Below are 23064 nucleotides of genomic sequence, written 5' to 3' on the forward strand. Positions count from 1 at the left end.
AAAACCATGACATGAGAACTACGTGACAAATGCACAAGTTTCAGTAACTGACTCGATCAACTGGAAGAAGTAGTATCAGTGACTGAAGATCAAATGAATGAAATGAAGTGAGAAGAGAAGTGTAGAGAAAAAAGAGTAAAAAGAAATGAAGAAGCCTCCAAGAAATATGGGATTGTGTGAAAAGACCAAATCTACATCTGATTGGTGTGTCTGAAAGTGATGGAGAAAATGGAACCAAGTTGAAAAACACTCTGCACCAACCTAGTAAGGCAGGCCAACATTCAAATTCAGGAAATGCAGAGAATGCCACAAAGATACTCTTCAAGAAGAGAAACTCTAAGACACATAATTGTCAGATTCACCAAAGTTGAAATGAAGGAAAAAATGTAAAGGCAGCCAGAGAGAAAGGTCGGGTTACCCACAAAGGGAAGGCCATCAGACTAACAGTAGATCTCTCAGCAGAAACTCTATAAGCCAGAAGAGAGTGGGGGCCAATATTCAACATTCTTAAAGAAAAGAATTTTCAACCCAGAATTTCATATCCAGCCAAAAGAAGTTTCATAAGTGAAGGAGAAATAAAATCCTTTACAGATAAGCAAATGCTTAGAGATTTTGTCACCACCAGGTTTGCCCTACAAGAGATCCTGAAGGAAGCACTAAACATGGAAAGGAATAAACAGTACCAGCCATTGCAAAAAACATGCCAAAATGTAAAGACCATCGATGCTAGGAAGAAATTGCATCAACTAACGAACAAAATAACCAGCTAATATCATAATGACAGGATCAAGTTCACACATAACAATACTAACCTTACATGTAAATGAACTAAATGGTCCAATTAAAAGACACACACTGGCAAATTGGATAAAGAGTCAAGACCCATGAGTTTGCTGTATTCAGGAGACCCATCTCACATGCAGAGACATACATAGGCTCAAAAGAAAGGGATGGAGGAAGATCTACCAAGCAAACGGAAAATAAAAAAAAAAAAAAGCAGGGGTTGCAATCCTAGTCTCTTATAAAACAGACTTTAAACAATCAAAGATCAAAAGAGACAAAGAAGGCCACTACATAATGGTAAAGGGATCAATTCATCAGGAAGAGCTAACTATCCTACATATATATGCACTAAATACAGGAGCACCCAGATTCATAAAGTCCATAGAGACTTACAGAGACTTAGACTCCCATACAATAACAATGGGAGACTTCAACACCCCACTGTCAACATTAGACAGATCAACCAGACAGAAAGTTAACAAGGATATCCCAGAATTGAACTCAACTCTGCACCAAGTGGACCTAATAGACATCTACAGAACTCTCCACCCCAAATCAACAGAGTATACATTCTTCTCAGCACCACACCACACTTATTCCAAAACTGACCACATAGTTGGAAGTAAAGCACTCCTCAGCAAATATACAAGAACAGAAATTATAACAAACTGTCTCTCAGACTACAGTGCAATCAAACTAGAACTCAGGACTAAGAAATTCAATCAAAACCGCTCAACTACATGGAAACTGAACAACCTGCTCCTGAATGACTACCAGGTGCATAACGAAATGAAGGCAGAAATAAAGATGTTATTTGAAACCAATGAGAACAAAGATACAACATACCAGAATCTCTGGGACACATTTAAAGCAGTGTGTAGAGGGAAATTTATAGCACTAAATGCCCACAGGAGAAAGCAGGAAAGATCTAAAATTGACACACTAACATCACAATTAAAAGAACTAGAGAAGCAAGAGTAAACACATTCAAATGCTCTCAGAAGGCAAGAAATAACTAAGATCAGAGCAGAACTGAAGGAGATAGAGACACAAAACACCCTCCAAAAAATCAATGAATCCAGGAGCTGGTTTTTTGAAAAGATCAACAAAATTGATAGACCGCTAGCAAGACTAACAAATAAGAAAATAGAGAAGAATCAAATAGACACAACAAAAAATGATAAAGGTGATATCACCACCAACCCCACAGAAATACAAACTACCATCAGATAATACTATAAACACCTCTATGCAAATAAGCTAGAAAACCTAGAAGAAATGGATAATTTCCTGGACACTTACACTCTCCCAAGACTAAACCAGGAAGAAGTTGAATGTCTGAATAGACCAATAGCAGGCTCTGAAATTAAGGCAATCATTAATAGCCTACCAACCAAAAAAAGTCCAGGACCAGATGGATTCACAGCCGAATTCTACCAGAGGTACCAGGAAGAGCTGGTACCATTCCTTCTGAAACTATTCCAATCAATAGAAAAAGACGGAATCCTCCCTAACTCATTTTACGAGGCCAACATTATCCTGATAACAAAGCCTAGCAGAGACTCAACAACAAAAGAGAATTTTAGACCAATATCCCTGATGAACATCGATGCAAAAATCCTCCATAAAATACTGGAAAACCAAATCCAGCAGCACATCAAAAAGCTTATCCACCATGATCAAGTGGGCTTCATCCCTGGGATGCAAGGCTGGTTCCACATACACAAATCAATAAATGTAATCCAGCATATAAACAGAACCAAAGACAAAAACCACATGATTATCTCAATAGATGCAGAAAAGCCCTTTGACAAAATTCAACAGCCCTTCATGCTAAAAACTCTCAATAAATTCAGTACTGATGGAACGTTTCTCAAAATAATAAGAGCTATTTATGACAAACCCACAGCCAATATCATACTGAATGGGCAAAGACTGGAAGCATTCCCTTTGAAAACTGCCACAAGACAGGCATGCCCTCTCTCACCACTCCTACTCAACATAGTGTTGGAAGTTCTGGCTAGGGCAATCAGGCAAGAGACAGAAATAAAGGGTATTCAGTTAGGAAAAGAAGAAGTCAAATTATCCCTGTTTGCAGATGACATGATTGTATATTTAGAAAATCCCATCATCTCAGCCCAAAATCTCCTTAAGCTGATAAGCAACTTCAGCAAAGTCTCAGGATACAAAATCAATGTGCAAAAATCACAAGCATTCCTATACACCAATAACAGACAAAGAGAGAGCCAAATCATGAGTGAATTCCCATTCACAATAGCTTTAAAGAGAATAAAATACCTAGGAATCTGACTTACAAGGGATGTGAAGGACCTCTTCAAGGAGAACTATAAAGCACTGCTCAGTGAAATAAAAGAGGGCACGAACAAATGGAAAAACATCCATGCTCATGGATAGAAAGAATCAATATCGTGAAAATGGCCATACTTCCCAAGGTAATTTATAGATTCAATGCCATCCCCATAAAGCTACCAATGACTTTCTTCACAGAGTTGGAAAAACCTGCTTTAAAGTTCATATGGAATCTAAAAAGACCCAGCATTGCCAAGACAATCCTAAGCCAAAAGAACAAAGCTGGAGGCATCACGCTACCTGACTTCAAACTATATGACAAGGTTACAGTAACCAAAACAGCATGGTACTTACCAAAACAGACATATAGACCAATGGAAAAGAACACAGCCCTCCGAAATAATACCACACATCTACAGCCATCTGATCTTTGACAAACCTGACAAAAACAAGAAATGGGGAAAGGATTCCCTATTTAATAAATGGTGCTGGGAAAATTGGCTAGCCATAAGTAGAAAGCTGAAACTGGATCCTTTCCTTACTCCTTATACGAAGATTAATTCAAGAAGGATTAGAGACTTTGATGTTAGACCTAAAACCATACAAACCCTAGAAGAAAACCTAGTAATGCCATTCAGGACATAGGCATGGGCAAGGACTTCATGTCTAAAACATCAAAAGCAATGGCAACAAAAGCCAAAATTGACAAATGGGATCTAATTAAACTAAAGGGCTTCTGCACAGCAAAAGAAACTACCATCAGAGTGTACAGGCAACCTACAGAATGGGAGAAAATTTTTGCAATCTACTCATCTGACAAAGGGCTAATATCCAGAACCTACAAAGAACTCAAACAAATTTACAAGAAAAAAACAACCCCATCAAAAAGTGGGCAAAGGATATGAACAGATACTTCTCAAAAGAAGACATTCATACAGCCAACAGACACATGAAAAAATGCTCATCATCACTGGCCATCAGAGAAATGCAAATCAAAACCACAATGGGATACCATCTCACACCAGTTAGAATGGCAATCATTAAAATGTCAGAAAACAACAGGTGCTGGAGAGGATGTGAAGAAATAGGAACACTTTTACACTGTTGGTGGGACTGTAAACTAGTTCAGCCATTGTGGTAGACAGTGTGGCGACACTTAAAGTATAATAAAAAAAGAAAAAGAAAGAAAAGAAAATACTAAGGTTGAAAGAAGTGAGGAATTTCTACCTGGAAAGGGAAAAAAAAGTTTCTTTACTATAATAAATAATGGTAATATAATAATATAATAAAGAAACATTTTCCCACCACATATAGAATTTATGAAACATCAGCTTGAGGTTGTATAACCCTGCATAAGTCCGGTGATTCCTAAATTCCTCATCTTTAAAGTGAGGATGCTATCACCTGTATTCCAAGAATGAGAAGTAAATAATACATGACATATAAAAGCAAGTTATAAAACTGAAAAACATCCCAGAGTTATATGACATAATTATTATTTCCATGTACCTGAATATTCAGTTTCTGTAACATAAAGAATTTAGACTTCAAAACTTCTTATAACTAGCACTTAAGCTGCTTCCATAAAGGATGTATTTCATATTCCTTTCAAGAAGGTATTTTTCTTAAGTTTTAATAGTCTGCAGCATTTCTAGACAAATCCAAACTAGGTTACAAAAAATGTATTATGTCATAAAGTGTTCTGCAAAGACCCTACCAAAATAATATTTGCAGCTTGATTCCATTTAATACTACTAACTGACACTAGTTGGAAATATCCCCCATTCCACAGAGGGAGCATTATAATTCTGCTGACTGAGACATCCCATTTGCAGGAAAAATTGCAATTGAGAAATAGTGGATGTTGTCCTGTGTCCCCACCCAATATGCTTTTTAGGTTTATAAAATATGCTTTCCATGAAAATCAATCTTATAATGCAAAATTAGCTTTTGGAGGGTCACTCTGTAGCTGTTTGCTAATAAATATCTTTAGAGTTGTCTTGTACTGATGTTGTAATTAGTAAAACAAAGAAAGAGAAAAAGAGGGTGGGAGGAGAGAGAGAAGAGAAAAAAGCCATAACAGCTTTTGATACATAAATTTAAAATAATTCTCTAAATACATTTCCTTTTTTTATATTTACTCTGTAATTTCTACTGCAGAAGGAGTATGACATAGCAGAAAACATATAAGCTTAAGTACTTAAGACCCTTGTTTGAATTTCACCTTCATCTCTTCACCTGGAGGCAACCTGTTAAATGTCCCAGTTCTTGCCTCATCTATACAATGGAAATTGTGATCTTTTCTCCTTATTGAGAAGATCTGAATAAGTCATGTGAGCTCCAGCCCACAATCAGGGACAAATGAGTATGCATTATCGTCTACTTCCCCTCTCTTTTTTAATTCAGTCATTACCTAATTATAACTCATTCATTTACTCATTTGCTATAAAGCAAGCCAAGTACAATATGTGGAGACACAAATTCTAATTTTGTTATTTGCTACCTGTATTAACTGGCTCTGAATCTCAAATCCTTCATCTATAAAATGGTGATCCATGGAAGTACCTCTGAGGTTGCCTTAGGGTAATGCCAGGGTGCCTGGAAGAGAAGGATGGATGAATGGTAAAGCTCTGGGCTCCTACCTTCTTCCCTCAACCATAGCAGCTTTGCATTTATCTACTTTACAATTTGAGGTTTTCTGCAAGATTTTCTTGAAAAGAAATAATTCCATATATGTGAAATAAAGAAAAGAAAGAAAATATCTGGACCAGCCAAATAGCTAAACACAGATTTCCATTTTTACTCTAATTTCTAATGATTTTAAGTGTTCCTTGGAGGCTTATTTCGTGCTCAATCCTGAACACCTAGTTTTTCAGGGAGCTACAGAAGCTATGGGGTTTAAAACCTGGTTCCTACTCTAAAGGAATTCACGTCTCCTAAAGAAGATGAGTTTTCTGCCTACATAATGGTTGAAAAATTATGGGATGGTGCAAGTACCACTGTGAATGATAAAGTGGTGAGGTATGGGAACTCCGAGACAGGAAATTTCCTCAAGGCCCGGCATGATGAGGGTTTCAGCTGGGCGGGGAAGGGAATGAAGACTAGGGTTACAAGAAAGGAATAGGAAGGCCATATGCATAAAGAACATAGTATAAAGCAAAGATGTGGCATGAGAAAAGAACATGGGAGGTGCGGGAAACTCCAGGAGGCTGGCCATTCCCTGCTGGAAAGTGATGAATAGAGATGCTTTGTAAGGCCTGAAATGGCAAATTCAGGCATTTGGCGCTTCAGTGTATGACAATTAAAACCAACGAGAGTTGTTTTGAGTAGGACATGATAAAAAAAAAACATGTTTTAGAAAACTAAACCTAATGATATTGATAAAGTTGGGGTGGGAACACCAGGTTTCTGTTCAAGAAACCTTTCAATTATCCTCATCTTACTTTGAAGCATTTAACAAAGTCAATCTCTTTCTTGAAACACTTTATTTGCTTGACTTACAGGACACTATGTTCTGGTTTTCCTCCCACCTCACAAGCTGGTCTGATTTGCGGGTGCCTCTCATCTCTCCAGACTCCAGACCTTAGGACACTCTGGGGCCCACCCACTACCCCTCTTCATTCTTTCTTTCCATTTCTTCTTTCTATTTAATGCTCTCGATGATCTCATCCAGTCTCGTGACTTTTAATACCATCAATATGCTGACTCCCAAATGTAAATCTCCTACCCGAACCTCACCATTGAGGTCCATAGTGTTACAAACAGTTGCTACTTAATATTTCTAATAAGCATCTCAAACTTAAATGCCTCAAACATACTCTTCTTTCAAAATGACAGCTCAAATTTTCCAACTGCTTAGGCCAAAACCCCTGGCAGTCATCCTTGAATAGACTTCCTTCCTCACACCCCATGTCCAGTCTATGAGCAAATCCTCTTGGCTCTAACTTCAAGATATATGCAGGACCCTCTGATACTCCTTACAGTCTCCACCAATTCTACTCTGGTCCAAGCCACCATTGTCTCTCACTCTGGCTACTGCAATAGCCTTCTAACTGGTTTCCTTACCTTTTTTACTTGCCCTTTTAGAGGCTGACCAGAGCAGCCAGAATAATTCTGTTAAAATATAAGTTAGATAAGGTCTTTCCTCCTCTCAAACTGCTCCAACAGCTGTGGCTCTTACTTAGCCTAAAAGCCAAAGTTAATGGCCTTCAGGCCCCTGCCCTGCCTCTCCCATTTCCTACCATCCTTCCTCAGGCTCACCTCAGAGATTTTGCTATAAGTTGCTAACTATCCCTGGAACGTTCTCCCACCAGGTATCTACAGGACTTGCTCCCTCAAGATTTTGAAGTTTTTATGCAAAGATTATCTTCCTTTAAAGATAATCTTTATAAAAGTAAAGATTTCCGCCCTTAAAATTGCCACCCTTACTACCAGAAAAGGTATTCCCAGTTCACCTTCTCATCATGATTTTTCTCCATGGTTTTTAATTCACACAACATACCCTTTTTCTCCCCCCAGTTTTTTATTTGGTTTCTGGCTTACTTACACTAGAAAGGAAGCTTCATGAAGGCAGGATTATATTACAGTTTTATTAATTTCTCTTTCATTTATTTTATTTTTTGCTGCTGCATCCTTGTGTCTAAAACAGTGACGACAATACAAACTCTGTAAATATTTGTTGAGTGAATGGATGTTGTTATGTTGATGAGAATTTGGACTACGGTGGCAATAACTGTTTGAAAAGGAAGAAAAGAAAAAAATCAAAGGAGAAGGGAAACAGATGGAAAAAAAGTCACAAGTACTAAGTGGTATGCTGGAAAAAAGCAGTAAGGAAGGAGAAAGACTGAGGTTGTCACAGGAGCAGCCCATTGTCACTCATACTTCTTACTATAATTGCATAAAACTACCTCTCACACAAGCACCCCTTCCCCCAAAAGTAACAATGACACAAATGAAGGGAACAAAAGCCTCCTATCATCAAGAAAAGATCACTTTTCAGAAGGTAAATCCTCTCAACACATTAAGGAAGACAAAAAGAAACTCAGCATGTCTCAATTTCAAAAAGGTTTCTATTTTTAAGCAAGACACAATTATTGGTAGGAAAATAGGTCTGAATGTTAAATGACTTGCCTGAAAATAGTGTAACCATTCCTTGAGCACAGCGAATCTGATAATTTTCTTGGTATATTTTCTAGTACCCAGATAGTGCCTAGCATTTAATTGACTCCTGATACATGCTTAGAGAACTGAGTAGGACTAAAATGCAAGGAGAAAGTTAAACATTCATCTAAATTGCTCTCAAACCTCTATGATCTCTACTACTTTAGTTGTTTGACAAATAAGAGTTACATATTTTTAGATGATGTCATATACTACTCAATTTGTTGTCAACAGAGTTTTGGGAACACCTGAAACCTATGCTAAGTGCAGTACAAAAGATAGAAATAAATTATACTATGTACCATAATCATAAAAATAGTTCAATACATATGTATTTAACTCAAAAGCCTGCAGTCTTTTGACCTCAAGAAACCTCCAGTCTAGTGGAAAGGTGAGAAGTGCATACTAAGAAAAACTATAGAAAAATCTGATATATAATCCAATTACATTATTTTTAAAAGGAGAAAGTCAAGTTGTACAGATATTCATGTAAGGAAAAAAATAATGTAGACAGAAAAGCTTTATTTAGGTTGTGAAATAAACTAGCCCTTTTGGGGAAAACACAGCAAGGGAGAGTTAGGAACTGATTAAATGGCAGATAGGGGAGGAGGGTTAAGATAAGAACATTCCAGATGAGAGGATCATTAAGGAAGGGTAGGCTGGGCACAGTGATGCATACCTATTGTCCCAGCTACTTAAGAGGTTGAGGCAGGAGGATCACTTGAGCCCAAGAGTTCGAGACCAACCTGGGCAACATAATGAGACCCTGTTCCCCCAAAAAAGGGTATTTCAGAGACGTCACAAACAACATAATGAATAAACATGACTCTTCCTCAATTTCAGAGCAAGACATAATAGGCAAGAAAACATAATAGGCAACACTTACTTGAGAAACAGCCTCTGGATCCTCAAGTCTTGACCATCCCCTAGGAGAGTAGATGATAGTCAACTCTTTTTAACTTCTCTGTGTTACAGAAAAGAGCCAGAGCCACAGAGAAGGATAAAGAGAACAGCTCTCTGAAAGTCCTTCTACAAACTACAGGAAATAAAATCATTGAGAAGGGAGTAAAGGAGAGCTGTACACTTCTAAATCTTGACATTGCTCAGCAAAGCACCTTGCCTTAATAAAAATGAAATCTTCACAAGTTATACATATTTAATTTACTGATTCAAAGATGAGTCAGAAGAGGAAAACAATAGTTGTGAACCTTTCAGTGGGAGGAAGAGATGTTTTCTAAAGTGTTCTCAAAGCCTTTCCAAGGTCAAGTTTGTCCTGAGGTTGCAGTAAATGCATAGAATTTGTATTCATAGATGTGGCTTGATGAGACCAAAGTAATCATAATTCTTACGTAGTAGATGTCATTAATCAATAGGAGGGGATATAAAAAGTAGCACTTCTCCCTCCCTCTGCCAGGAAAGAGGATGGCAGTCCATTTCTGGGTGTATGCCACAGCTGGCAGTGACTCATCCTGTGCCAACATACCACAGGGACGTGAGGGGAAAAGGAAGAAGTGAGGACTGTGACAGCCCAGGAAAACAGTGGCCACCATAATCAATCCAACACAAGCCTTTTCTAATAGCTGCATTAATAAGGGTTTTGCTGAATCAGAGGCCTTTAAGCTGGAAGAGGCTTCAGTGAGCATGTAGTAAAAAACCCTCATTTTACAGATGAGCAAACTGAGTCCCAGAAGAAGGTGTGACTGCTCCAAGGACAGAAAGCAAGTGAATGGCAGAGCCCAACACAGAGCCAGGAGCCCTTGATCACCTCTCTGTATCACTACTCCTTTCATAGCAATCAGAATAACGATGAAAACATCCCAACCATCTGCAGTCCAGAAACCATTTTCAGGTTGGTTGGGGAACTTATTGTCCCCATAAAAATCATGATGTGTGAGATGGGACTTTGGAGAGCAGTGATGAAATATTTAAGGGGGCTGGAGTTGGGAGAGGGGAGTAATGACAGTTTCAAGATTAGTCCTTAAAGCTTACTTCATCTAAAATCTATTGGAATAGCCACTCTTCAAATGAAACATGATTACAGCCAAATCTCTTCCATAGCATTCTTATGGAATAATACAGTTGGAATATTGGTGCAGGACAAAAGCATGTACATTGTACCCTGAGTGCCAATGGCTCTTGCCAGAGAATCATGGATGGAGTGTGGATGGAGGAGCTGTGTTTCAGCAGCATTATCGCTGCACTAATAGGAAAGGCAAGTCTTTCATTCAGTCACTCCCTAGTTGTCCTGATAAGAGGGTAAAAGGGAAGCAACAAAGGGTAGTGCTTTACTATGCCACTCCCCCATTCAGGTGTAGGCTTTTTTAAGTCTGGTTCTCAAGATCCAGGTGTGTGACTGACCTACTGCGTGAGCTTTGCACTGAACTGGATTCTTTCATATGGTCTAGCTTGTAAACAAAGACTGACAGTTGCTGAATGGCTAGGGAGGATTGGATATGATTGCACTGACAATAGCAATAAAGATAACAGATAGCTAAATGTTACTGTTTATATATTACTATGTGCTAGGTAATAAGCTAACAATTGTACATACATTGTTGATAATCTTTACACCATTTAGGTCGATATTATTCTCACTTTATAGAAGATGAAACTGAGGCTTAGGACAATAAAACAACTTATTCAGCACAGTTGATAAGTAAGAAATCGAGGATACTAACACAGGATTGTCTGACTCAAAAGTTTAGCCTTGCAAAAATGCCATAAAATAAAGCCCTTCAGGCCACATTGGATTCCACTTTGGGCATAACTAGCACTGGATACCAGTCAAATGCCACAGCCTCAGGTGTCACTGAGCTAGGATGTGGCAAGGCTAAAAGGTGACATATTTTCATTCATCAAATACATTTATAAAATGACTATAAGGAAACACGCACCACAGAAGGCACTAGAATAACAAGATGCATAAAGTCCCTGACTTCATTAAGTTTCAGAATCATATATTTGCCAGTCGTGCCCACCAATACCTTCAACAAGAGCACCTAGATCATGTGTTTCTTTTTTAATTGACAACAATCATCTACCCCGGATTTTTTAGGCCAGTTTATATTCTAAAAAGCTACCACTTGGTCAGATGACTTTATCACTTTTTGTATACTGAAATCAGTTTCTCAACTGTTCCCTCAACCAGCACTTTCTCATTCCCCTCTAGACTATCATAATTATTTCTGCCAAATTTATTCCTCTGAAGCATAGCTCCTTATTATCCTGTATTTATAGCTGAAGAAACTAGGCTTAGAAAATCTCAGGAGCTTGGCAAGAGTATCACAATCAAGAAATGGGGGAGCACGATTCAGAGCCAGGTTCATCTATCATTGAGTCCATGTTCTTCCTCTCACTCCCTATCTACATTTTGGAAGCTGAACCTGAATGGTCATAAAATCACCAGGTCATATTTCTTGGAGGAGCAATGTACATGAAGGAGTCTATTTTTAGCTGATTGGAAGAAATGCATCTGTAACTTCTCAACAGGCCCACAATCTACAGGGAAGTTGCAGCAAGCATCAAGCTACAGCATGGAAAGATAGAAGCTTCCTGGAGCAATAAAGAAGGAGGGGCAATGGATCAGCCATTCTCAGAGAAGAAGGGATGGAACAAAAAATGGCAGCTAAAACCTGTCTGAAAAAACGATCAGCATACCTCTGTTAACAAGATGTCACAGAGCTCTGTCAGAACCTTCATACCCAGTAGCCTGCCCTAGAAGCTTTTTAACCAAAGAAATTCACTGTAGCCTATTTAGCATCTGAAGGCAAGGTACTGAATCTCTGAGATCTACATTTGACTGCTAAACACAAGTGTTCTGTGGCTTCCAATGTTTGTTTTTTTATATAACAGTGATATTATCTGTGTCACATCTTCCTGAGACTGGGAACTCTGCCTTTCACTTCTTTGAATCTCCATGATAAGAAGTTTACACAAAGTGAGGGAAAATTCTCACTAAATATTTGTTCTCTGATTTACACATTGATCTATTCACATATCAGTCAATATATGGAGCCAGATTATGCTCTGAATAGAAATATAGAGGTGGTCTACCAGCGATTATGCAACAATGCCCCTAACTTATTTAAAGATCAGATTTTTGGCAATGTCATCTGTCTGAAATATAGCCACAGAGCAGAACTTGGTGGGGACAGGGCTGAGAGAATAGTTCTCACAAAGGCCACATGCTGTCTGCCACAGGATGAAGTGAAACAAACCTAAGGTTACCATAAAAGGCTACACGGTGTCAGAATTTCAAACAATTTTGTTTAGTATTACGTAACACAAACAAGAATATTGGTTTCCGAGATGCAGGAGTTTAAAATCAGCAAATAAGAGGTGGGAGAGGGGTGAAGTGAGAATGGAGAGCTAACAGCTTATCAACAGGAGACAGAAGTAGTAAAACTATCAAACAGGGATATAAGCATCAATAAAAATCACTCTAAAATCATCACTTAAAACAGAGGGCTTTTAGCATTGTTACAACTAGTTCTGCTCTACACGGTAATATCTGAGAAGATTATACCTATGTACAGTGATTTTTAAAGTGTCTTAGGTCCTTGGAGATATGCTTCCTCCAGATCATTATGTAGGTGATAAAAGTGAAGGTCAGAGGCTGGGAGAGGTGGCTTATGCCTGTAATCCCAGCACTTTGGGAGTCCGAGGCGGGTGGATCACTTGAGGCCAGAAGTTCAAGACCAGCCTGGCCAACATGGTGAAACCCCATCTCTACTAAAAACACAAAAAAGTATCCAGGCATGGTGGTGCACACCTGTAATCCCAGCTACTTGGGAGGCTGAGGCATAAGAATTGCTTAAACCCAGGAAACAGAGGTTGCCATGAGTAAAGACTGTACCACTGTGCTCTAGCCTGGGTGACAGAGTGAAACTTCATCTCAAAAATTAATTAATTAATTAAAATTAATTATAATGAAGGCCAGAAATATAAGGATCTTATCCAACATCATCCTCCTAGTTACTAAGTCTCAGTATACTTTTAGCACAAATATACCACACACTGATATACATGTTAGATAGAGATACAAAAAATTTAAAAGTGAAATGCCATCTTTGCCCTCTAGGGGCTCAGGTTTGTTCATCTGTGCATTTATACTCTTATACAATGCTCTGGCTAACAGTTCAGTTTCAGCATGGAGGAAGTGATGGTGCAGCAAGGAAAAAGCTATGAAGGAAAGGAAAGGGATCACAAAGCCATCAACAATCTAAATTTATGCAAAACCAATGTAATCAACAACTGTAGCATTTCACTAATACAGGCTAGTAATTCTCACTTAAAAGAAGATGAGGTTATTGGTGTTAACATATTCCATGTGTATATAGAGACCTATCGCTCCACACAAGATCATTAGGTTTTTTTAAGTACACACAAACCACACTTTTAATAATCCACTTTGAGATTTTGCTGGGAATTGATGTGACATTATTTAATGTATACTTTCTAGAATCTATTTATCTTTCTGTAGCGAGAACTAATACAAAATTTGAATGTGAGGGATTAATGCATACCACAAAGGGTTAAGGAGGGCACACCTCCCCTCCCCCAGTTCAAGTAGAGAGGTACTGTCACCAGATGCCAGCAGGGGGCAGCAAATAGCAGTTGAGGCTGGGAATTTAGGCAATTCGGTCTTGAATGAAGGATTAGGTAGAAATTTGGGGTACCCAGAACACTGTAGCTATTTTATTGCAGATAGTGAGATGGAAAAAATAAGAAAATAAAAACCCAGAGTTTAGGGATGTGTCTCAAAGTAATAACTTTTTAGTGGCAAAACTATAAAAGTTAAATTATATTTATCACACTTTGTTTAAGAAGGTAGAAGAGTGTGCCCAGCATTTTAGGAACATTTTCACTAACAGCAGTTAAGCTTTGTATAGAAGTTACTGAGTGACAAGCGGAACTTCCTGTTATCTAGAAAACTCACTTTTCTGGAATACACCCATTTAAGTGAGGTTTCACTGAACTATGGCTCTATATGTGTGTAGACAAGTGTGTGTGTGTGTGTGTGTGTGTGTGTGTATGTGGTAATGGGAAGGGGAGAGATGTAGAAAGAGAGAGAGGGGGAAAAATGAAGAGATACAGAGTTACAAATGAGAGAAAGAGAGGAAAAGAGGGAGAGAGAAAGGTGATGGGGGCAGGGAAGATGGGGAAGAAGAAATCCTTTTGGGAATAACATAAAATAAAAGAGATTATTCACCCCAAGCCTATTTTCCAAGTTTTTCCATAGTCTCCTTAAAAATCAGTCCTTCTTAACCTAAAGATATCCACACTTCCTCTGAACTCTAAAGTGAATTTCTTTAAAAAAAAAAATTTATGGGAATTCATTCAGCTCCTTTCTCGGCTACATCAAGATGAATAAAATAAAATTTTCCATTCTATAAAAAAGCCTGCAATGATTTTTCTCCCCACTCTCTGAACTTAACAAATAGTCAAGGCTGGAAAGTTCAAGGCTAGCAGGATCTTAGCTCTCCTTGAAGAAGGAAAACCATATCAAATATTAAGAAAACAATGGTTACGTATTTTTAAAATTATTAATGTTCAAAATTCTAGATCTCCACAAAGGTAGAACACTGCCTTCCTGGTGTTGTTGAGGACCTTCTGTAAAGTCAGTTCTGCTGAGATATTCCATGGTTAGGGTGTCAGCTATTCCGGTAAAGTGCTACTAAAAGAAAAGGACAGGGATACTAAAAACAAATAATTTTAGGAAGGGCTGTCAATTGTGGATTTGCTGTGATAAATTGCTTTCATTCGGTTTCCTGAAATTATGAAAGCAGAAACATCTTGGTCATTAAAGATTTAGGGAGTTGTGGGAAAGGATCAGAGGTGAAAGGAAATTTGAAGTTGTTCAAAATAAATCCCCAACCTGCCCTTTCTGTTTTGTCTCCTACCACTTGCTCGTGCACTCTACATTCTAACCACATTCCTCTATCTTCCCACAAACCTTCCTGCCCTCTGGTTTTGCTGTTTATCAGTATCTAATGCTCCCTCCCCCAACAGACTCCTAGGGCTCTCTCCAGAAAACCCTGGAAATTCCTATTCACATTTCAAGAGCTAGTCTAAATGTCACTTTTTCTGGAAGAATTCCTTGATTTTATCGAGGCAGAAATAACCAAAGAACTCTAAACACACCTCTATTATAATACCTAAAATAGGTTATTACAGTTATCTGGATATGTTGTCTCCCTGGTTAGCTGTAACCAGCTTGATGTCGGAATTTTTGTCCCACAAATCTCTGTATCATCAGTATGGTATCCTGTGGTATGGCACACAGTAGGTACTTCACAACTTTTAAAATTACCCTGTTAATTCCTTAGTCTAAGTGTATAGCCATGCAAATTCTATCAACCAATAATTCTCAACCATATTGGTAAGATTGTATATTATTAATATAATAGGAATTAATACTCAGCATTTTAAGCAGATGTCATTGCATCTCTTGATGAGTTGGATGGCTTCTTAGAAGACTGTGGTGATCTTGAAAAGTAGATGATCATATCCTAGTATGTAGAAGACTGAGGTGACCATATCCAGCCAAGATAGAAAATTTTGCCATATGTAAGGAGCATCACCAGAGAAGGAAGGTGGAATAAAGATGGCCTTGAATCTATACCCATCTGATAGAGGAAGCTCTTGTGTTCCTCTGCATTGCCCTCTCCTTGGGTGAATTGTCTATTTCCTTTTCCTTGCTTTACTTTCCTTTCTTTGTGCCTTCAATACTTCACAACACTTGCCAGTTCGCCAATCTGTCTCCCCTCCTCGACTTAATCTAGCACATATTAAGGGCTCCATAAATGATTGATGAAGGACTTAGATGCATGACTAGAGAAAAATCTGAGGAGACAGAGCCCTCTGTATTTTCTTCCCAGCCAGGAATCTAGGCAAAGATTCTTATCGTGGTCTTTGCACAAGATCATTGGCAAATATTTTGAACATTTGTCTGGCAAAGCTTTAGAATTCACCAGCAGGACTTGATCTATCCATTGAAAAGTCTTCAATGTACAATAGATGTGATCATGAAAACAGAGGATTATCCAAAATAAACGAGGCCAGAACCAAATAGAATGAAGTGTTTCATGTTAAAGTGTGAACTTGGGCAAGTCATTAACATCTCTGAGCAAAGACGTTCTTATGTGTTAAGAGAGCGCTAACCTAATAGTAAGGTTTATTGAGAACTAACTGAGAAAACCCATGTAAAGTTAGCACAGTGCCTGAAATACAGTGAGCGCTCAAGCAATAGCCAGTCGCACATTAACAATAATAATAAACCTCAGCTCTGAAAAATGCCTCTAATAGTTGGTGTGTCCTACAAAATAAAGCATAGTTGTTTTTATTAGGCATCCCTCAACAGTATAATCCCAGTTTTCCTGTCATTCTAGGATCTGCTAGAATTGAAATGACTCCTCTCTTTTGATTCTTTTCATTGACATGAACCTGAAGTTTCACATCACCAGATGCAAACAGATTAAAGAGTTTCATGAGCCCTTCGTTTTCTCCTAAATATGATTCCAAGTGCCATTGATAAGAAGGTGAGAATCCTCGCCAGCTTGTATTGCTAACTGGGTGGTGGACTATCCCTCCAGCAAAAGACAAGGTTGTTTTTTAGTGTCTCTAAAAATCTTCCTTAGGGCAAAGATTATGGACCCGTAAACTAAATTTTGTTTTCACTTCCTATGGTGAAATTTTATTCCAACTTCCCTTTAACTTACAGGCATACCTTAGAGATATTGTGGGTTTGGTTCCAGACCATCGCAATAAAGTAACTATCACAATAAAGCAAGTCACACAAACTTTTTATTTCCCAGTACATATAAAGGTTAGGTTTATACTATACTATAGTCTATCATGTGTGCAATAGCCTTATGTTTAAAAAATGTGCATACCTTAATTAAAAAATGCTTTATTGCTGAAAAAATGCTGACACCTCTGTGCCAAAAGTGAACACATGCTGTTGAAAAAACTGGTGCCAATAGACTTGCTCGACACAGTGTCACCACAAACCTTCAATCTGTAAAGAAAAAAAAGTTAAAATAAAATAAAACAGTATCTGTGAGGTGCAATAAAACAAAATACAATAAAACAAGGTATGCCTGTATTTGCTTTACATATTTGGGAGTCAAAGAAACTGATTCTTCTTTGTATACTTAAGGAAATATACATACTAAAAGCAACTTAAACAAAGGAAGCTCTGCCAGGCGAGGTGGCTTATGTCTGTAATCCTGCATTTTGGGAGGCCGAGGCGGGCGGATCACCTGAGGTCAGGAGTTCGAGACCAGCCTGGCCAACATGGTGAAATCCCTTCTCTACTAAAAATACAAAAATTACCTGGGTGTGGTAGCGGGTACCTATAATCCCAGCTACTCGGGAGGCTGAGGCAGAAGAACCGCTTGCACCCAGGAGGCAGAGATTGCAGTGAGCCAAGATCGTGCCATTGCACTCCAGAGCCTAGACGACAAGAGCAGAACTTTGTTTCAAAAAAAAAAGGAAGCTCAAGTAGGGAAATGTAATATGTTACACATTCTCCTTTTAAGCATACCATATAGGAAAAAACATAACAACCACAGCCTGTTTAGCTGAAGGTATCAGGTAAGGTGGTATTCAGTTGTGTGTATCAGAGACCTGATAATAGCAGCTTAACTAAATAGGACATTATTTCTCCTGTAACAAGAAAAAGGAGGTTGGCAGGTTGGAGTGCAAGTGCCACTCTTCAAGAACTTCATCAAATATGTGGGCTTATTCAAGAATCTCGCTCCATCATTCATAATGCATGACATTTGTCTTTATAAAGCAGGATGGCTATTCCTCTGGCATTGTTCAGGGTAGAAGCAGGAAAGACTGGGATGGGGTAAGGGTAAAAAGTTCTTGCCCCTTAAAACTATCTCTTTTTTGTCAGGAATATAATTGCTTGCCCAGAATCCTCCTCACCCTCTTTGGAATTTTGTTTGACTTTTATTGGCTGGAACAGGGTCTATATAGCCATCTCTAGCTACAAGGGATTAGAGGAGGTGAACATTTTTATTTGTTTCTTTATTTATTTTGAAATGGAGTTGCACTCTTGTTGCCCAGGCTGGAGTGCAATGGCGCGATCTTGGCTCACTGCAACTTCTGCCTCCCATGTTCAAAGTATTCTCCTGCCCTAGCCTCCCAAGTAGCTGGAGTTACAGGCACCTGCCTCCACGCCCAGCTAATTTTTTGTATTTGTAGTAGAGATGGGGTTTCACCATGTTGGCCAGGCTGGTCTTGAACTCCTGACCTCAAGTGATCCGCCCACCTTGGCCTCCCAAGGAGGTGAACACTTTTAACTGGGCACACTGACACCCTTTACTAAAACATAGTTCTAGTGGTAAAGCAAGAGAAAGAAGGGAAATAATGAAATATGGTAGGCAGCTAATGGTATCTGACACACTTAAGAATAATAATCATTCATTTGTTCTGTAGGAAGGAAAAATTTTACAGTATAAGTGTTACTTGTGCAGTTTCCTTAGGATCCCCAATAATAGCCACCTTCTATTCAAAACAGAATGACTAAATGATGACTTTTCCTTATCTTGACATTCGTAATACTGGTCCTCGCCTCCTGAGAAGGTTTTTTCTCTCCTAGTCTCCACTGAAATCTTTCTCATGCTTCATGAGCCAAATCAAAAACAACTCTGAAGCCTTCTGCAAACATCTTACCCCACTTTATTCATGGGGTCAGTATAAAGCTTCCCATCCTCTGCAGTAACTCCAGAACACACTAAAATCTCAGCTACACTGGGATTTTATTATAATTATTTGTTCATAATTAATTATTAATAGCTAATGTTTACCGAGTGCCACATTCTGCTGCCATATGCGTCATATGCATTATTTTATTTTATCCTCACAACAAAAATTGGATACTCCAATGTTCATTACTGCACTATTTCCAAAATGTAAAAAAAACCTATATTCCCATCAAAAAGCTGAATAAAGAAAATGTGGTGTATATACACAATGAATACACTATTCAGCCTTAATGAGAAGAAAATTCTGTCATGTGTGACAACATGAAGACTGAGGACGTAATGTTAAGTGAAATAAGCCAGTCCTGCAGAGACAAATACCATATGATTCCACTTACATGAGGTGTCCAAAATAGTCAGATTTATAGAAACAAAAAGGGAAATTTGCAGGGGCTAGGGGGTTGGGGTAATGAAGAGTTTCTAATCAGCAGGCGTACAGTTTCAGTTATGCACAATGAATAAGTTCTAGACCAGCGGTCCACAACCTTTTTGGCACCAGGGATGGGTTTTGTGGAAGGCAACTTTTCCATGGACTGGGGAGGGGGACCACATGGGGAAATTTGGGGATGAAGCTGTTCCACTTCAGATCATCAGGCATTAGTTAGATTCTCATAAGGAGCATGCAACCTAGATCCCTCACACATGCAGTTCACAATAGGGTTTGTGCTCCTATGAGAATCTAATGCTGCCTCACATTTGACAGGAGGCGGAGCTCAGGTGGTAATGCTGGCCAGCTGCTCACCTCCTGCTGCGCAGCCCAGTTCGTAACAGGCCATGGACCTGTACCTGCCTGTGGCCCAGGGGTTGGGAACCCCTGTGCTAAACAACATTTGTACCTAGAGTCAACAATAATGTATCATATACTTTAAAACCTGCTAGGCAGACAGATCTGATGGTAAGTGTTCTTACTACAATTAAAAAAAGAAATACTTAAAGTAGTCCATTATTTCCTAGAGATAGAGTCTTCCTCTGTCACCTAGGCTGGAGTACAGTGGCACCATCCTGGCTCACTGCAACCTCCGCCTCCTGGGTTCAAGTGATTCTCTTGCTTCTGCCTACTGAGTATCTGGGATTACAGCTGCCTGACACCACACCTGGCTAATTTTTTGTATTTTTTAATAGAGATGGGGTTTCACCATGTTGGCAAGGCTGGTCTTGAACTCCTGACCTCAAGCGATCCACCCACCTTGGCCTCCCAAAGTGCAGGAGTTACAGGCATGAGCCATCACGCCTAGCCCATTATTTCCATTTTATTGATGAGTGGTAGGTCTGAGTTTTGAACCCAAGTTAAACCGACTATAGGATCTAAGATCATCATCACTATACCATTCATAAATGTCTGAGAAAACTATTATCCTTTTTGAAGACAAAGACTACTTCTTAAACTTCTATTTCTTTACTAGATTCTTTATACCACTGGACTTTGTTCAGTACAGGGGATCAATTAACGTTTCATTTCACAGACAAACAAATTGAGAGTGAGGGAAGTTATTAGTCATAGAGCCTGGGCAAGAACTATGTTATTTTTGCCCTGCTTCCAGTCCACTTGTCTTTACACTGTAATCTACTATCCAATCTTTCAAAAAATATTGAACACCTATCATGGGCCAGGCAGATGCTATGTTTTGTTTAGGTCGAAGGTCCTAGCCTTAAGGACTACAATCTTGTTTATTGAGAAGAAATAAACAAATACTGGAAAGGATCACGTGAAATATTGTCATCTTTCAGCCTGGGGCTATGTGAAACTGTTGCTAGTTCTGGGTCCAAGGGAATGCTAGGATGAAATCCATCAAGTTTGTCATCATTTATCATTTCGTGGGGTTTCTGCCCCTGGTTTCTCCTCTGCTCTCTACAGACCATTTCTGATGTCATAACAGCAGCTTAGCTCTACAGAAGACATATGTCTGGAAATCCTCTGCTTTCACTCTCCTGGGTTCTGAGTCACACCGTTTCTTCTACCAGCTGAGGGATAAGTCTATCAGAGAACCTCACAAGACTTTCAATATGTCAGAGCTGTGCAAATTTTTTCTGGGCTCTGCAGTCTTTGAAACCATTTGCAACAAAAAAAAAAAAAGAAAGAAAGAAAAGAAAACATAAACTTAAGATAACTCTAGGTTTTATGCTAATGGAAGTGTAGGCCTGGCACAGTGGCTCACGCCTGTAATCCCAGCACTTTGGGAGGCTGAGGCGGGTGGATCACTTGAGGTCAGGAGTTTGAGACCAGCCTGGACAACATGGTGAAACCCTGCCTCTACTAAAAATATAAAAAATCAGCCGGGCGTGGTGGCATGTGCCTGTACTCCCAGATGCTTGGGAGGCTGAGGCAGAAGAATCGCTTGAACTGAGGAGGCAGAGGTTGCAGTGAGCTGAGATCATGCCACTGTACTCCAGCCTGGGTGACAGAGCGAGACACTGTCTCAAAAAAAGAAAAAAAAGAAAAAGAAAGTGTAAAGAAAAGACTTTGCCCCTTGTCTTTCGGTAAGCCAACCCCTCCATCCCCTCTGACATTCAAGTGTGTCCCCCCACCAGAGCATGGAACTCTGTCTGCAACAAACACTTCGTGGCAGGGGATCTTGCTGACATTGAAGTTAGCAATGAGGTTATCCATTTTTTCATATCTGCTTCATATCTACAGTAAATGCCCAGGTACACAGGGAGAAGGAAAGAGGGCAAAAGTTAGCCATGGCCAGTGGCTACCTGTGGCCCCAAACTTCATCTAGAGAAAAGAAACCAACCTGGACCAGTGGACTTAATCAATTATGAAGATGGCTTTCAAAGATCCTTTTGGGGCCAGTGCATAAGCAATAAAAAAGCACTTCCTACCTCCACAACATAGACAAACTCTGACTTCTTTCTCCTGGCTTTTTTGTTGTTGAGAAGCTGAGGTGATATAAATGTCCCCTGAAGAAGACATATTGAATTATTCGTGCTTCTAGAAGTTCATTTTAACAGCAACTCTTTTCTTTGAATCTTTACATCCACTTCTGAGGATACAGGGGTGTTTATGCAAGGCCAGTGTAGATGATTTTCCTTCAAATGACTGGGTTTGATTTGGTGCTTGCTCTGAGGGAGAGGGCATAAATAAGATGTGTAAAGATGAAAGTGCACATGTAGATGTCTTTGATGCCCCTCTTCCCATGTCATGGGTAGACCTGTGATTTTAGCTGCAGTTATAGTGCATTATTTCAAGAGAGCTAAGAGTCTTCCTCTGCGAGTATCCTCTGTCTTCAGCTCCGGCTAGAGGTATTTTCTGAGGCAACAGGAGTCCATTCAGCTGGAAAGGCAGCCCAGAAATGCAGGGGGATTCATGTCTGTGGGAGTAATTCTCAACCAATGAGGTCAAGAGTTGGTGGGTACACAAGCCAGCCTTCCTCCCCCAGATAGACAATTCTGGGAGACACTCTTACACCTCTCAGGAGGATTGAGCAGCTACCTCAATGCTTTACCCTTACGTTGGCCTTTCCTCCTTCCCTGTCTCTCTCTCTCCTGGACTTTCCATTCCTGCTTCCTGGAACTACCTTCCCGGTTCAGAAGTCCCTGTATTAGGAGGTACTTCTTTCAGTAAAATCCAAACTCAGATGCTACTGATATCCAAACAGCTCATTAGTAGATTCAAGTCAGTCAATTGGATAAATTTGAGAGAAGAAAAAATCAACTCATACTTATTGACATTATATAAGCTTAGGGAAAAAAAGTGTTTGATTAATTTTTTAGTGATTATGTTGACAGTGCTAGAAAGCAGACTACAGGTGATATCATACTTGAAACAACTGGTCTACTTTAACAAAGGATTATGTAAAACTTATTAGCACAAATATTGCATACACTAAGCCTCCCTATCTCCTTTCTATTCTTACCTAACATAGACCTTTTTGCCAGGCAAAATGTCCTCCAATTTGGTGGTCAGACAACAACGAAATCATGGCTCCTGAAATTTAACTCATTTCCATAGTATAGACATATTCTAGACTATCAATATATTTGCAGTTCAAACAAGAAAATGCAATAGGCTTCACTTTGCCATGATCAGGCCCCT

Source organism: Piliocolobus tephrosceles, chromosome 13 (assembly GCF_002776525.5).
Source record: "Piliocolobus tephrosceles isolate RC106 chromosome 13, ASM277652v3, whole genome shotgun sequence".
Classification (NCBI taxonomy): Eukaryota; Metazoa; Chordata; class Mammalia; order Primates; family Cercopithecidae; genus Piliocolobus; species Piliocolobus tephrosceles.